Source organism: Sinocyclocheilus grahami, unplaced genomic scaffold, assembly GCF_001515645.1.
Source record: "Sinocyclocheilus grahami isolate Dianchi unplaced genomic scaffold, SAMN03320097.WGS_v1.1 scaffold591.1, whole genome shotgun sequence".
NCBI lineage: Eukaryota > Metazoa > Chordata > Actinopteri > Cypriniformes > Cyprinidae > Sinocyclocheilus > Sinocyclocheilus grahami.
In genome coordinates, this window is record NW_015505770.1 from 65,862 (window position 1) to 67,977 (window position 2,116).

General features: G+C 38.0%; 1 long non-coding RNA gene across 2 annotated transcripts; it reads left to right on the forward strand.

Annotated features, from left to right (window-relative positions):
- The first annotated feature begins 981 nt into the window (after positions 1–981).
- LOC107557171 (uncharacterized) lies at positions 982–1,701 on the forward strand. 2 transcript variants are annotated; one of them, XR_001605364.1, is made up of 4 exons: positions 982–1,010; positions 1,101–1,268; positions 1,359–1,495; positions 1,587–1,701. It is a non-coding gene; the product is annotated as an uncharacterized lncRNA (long non-coding RNA). The 2 variants fall into 2 exon arrangements; XR_001605365.1 differs by having other exon boundaries at positions 982–998.
- The last annotated feature ends 415 nt before the right edge of the window (positions 1,702–2,116 follow it).

Sequence of the window (2,116 nt, forward strand, 5' to 3'; positions counted from 1 at the left end):
TACAAAAAAGAGAGTAATGAAATGTATTGGGTATACTATATTGTACATAGTGTGGAACTAGTGCAGAGAACACAAAATTTGCAAAAGGGTGTTCAAACTTCAAACTATGAATCTATAAAGCTTGCTTAGTTGGGGACACTTCATTTCCAGCGATATCGTTGACATGATTGCAAAGATACTATTTAAACTGAGCTGGATGTTGACATCACTGAATTCAATGATGAACTGTCTTTAACTGAAAAATTAGTGTTTACTATTGTCATTTTGCATTATTGACACTATTTTCCTAATTAATGCTGTTCAGTTGCTTTGACACAATCTGTATTGTTAAAAGCGCTATATAAATAAAGGTGACTTGACTTAAAGCTCCACACTGAGAGCATAAAACATAGACTTTGCAGAGATGCCTGTATGGCACGAAGCACAGGCCCTCTCGCCGCCGGCTTTAAGCGACAAGAGGCTGCGAGTTGAGCCTCTCGAGGTGACTGAACTTTTGGAAAAGTTTAACACGGCTTATCATATTGCAAAAAGCGAGATGCCCTTCACAAAGTTTAGGTCCGAGATAATTCTTCAAAAGAAAAACGGAATTTCCATCAATCTCAATTCATCGGTGTCATTGCAGACACAATGAAAAGCAAGAGCGCATGAACTTGCCTCAGCCCCATTTATATAGTTCATGATTGATGGAGACCCAGATGTGTCTATTTTGAAAACCAGTTAACATCCTGATCGGGCACGTTGAGGTTCAGCATGCCAATGCTCAAGGTGAGTGCTCAAGAAATCTAAACTAATTGTAAAGATAATGGAATTTACAGTTCAATATCAGAGATTAAATCAGGGCTGTCCGAAATTAATATCATTTCAGGATTTCCCACTTTCGTATTGTGAAGCCACAGTGCTGGCAGAAAATGAGAGCATCTACATCAAATCTCCACAACTGCATCAGGGAGTAAAGGATACTGTGAATTCCACCATTAAACACCTTCAAAACAGATTTGGTAGCCTTTTAGGTTATAAGATTTTCTTTATTGGACATTCTGCAGTATCAAAAGTATTAAAATTATTATCATTATTAATTTTTGTATTGTTTGTGCTGGCAGGCACAGTGAGAAGCATGCATGAAACACCTACTGCCAAGCACCTACAGCAGTGAAATGCTTCAACATCTTTAATCAGGACTCCTGGCCAACTGAGAAAGAGAAACTCTTGGACTACGGTGCAGAAGAGCTTGATTTTCTGCTAAAGCATTTCTCTCCTGTCCTAGAAAGGTAACTTCTATGGAGCTGAGCCAATCTCTTAAGAATAGCCTTGATCGGGTTGTGTTAGCCACAGTGTTAACTGCCTCATTTTATTTTTAGGAATGGATGTGAACAAGATCTAGCTAAAGAGGAGTTTCAGGCACTGAAAACAATGATCACAGTCTCTTTCATGGATAAGAGCTACCTCTGACTGTGGGACATCATGTTGTCTAAGGAACCATACTGCTCTGACTACAGTATTTACATTATTTTTTGTATAATAGTCACGGTTATGCTGTTACTTAAAGCATTTGTTCTCACAACCATCTAATCTGTCTTCTTCTTTAGAACATCCATCAGTTAGTTCATAACATGTTGGTGCTCCCTGTGTCCTCCGCTGTGTGTGTGAGGGGCTTTTCAGCACAGAAGCGGGTCAATTCTGATGTGAGGTCATGTCTCAACCCAGACAGGAATTTTCCTGTATTGAATGATTTTTGAAAATATGTAATTGATATATCTTCAAAGGTTATAGGAATCCCAATCAGTTATGATCCTAGAATTTGGATATTAGGGGCTGCTGAATTATTAGATTTGTCTCATCATAAAAAGTACTTCACACTTTTAGCTGGTACGGCTGGGAAAAGTGAACTGGAAATCGACTCATTCTCCGTCTAGAAAACATTGGATCAACAAGCTCATTTCATACTGCACCCCTGAGAAAATCCTCTAGCAATTAGGAATCAGGAGGGTAAGGAAATCACCAAAATCATTCAAAAAAATGTGGGGCTCTTTTCTGGATTATTTACCTTCTCTTATTGCAAATTAGTTGCAAGGAAATACAATATAGTATTTATAGAGTTTTAGCTTTTAGTTTTAAT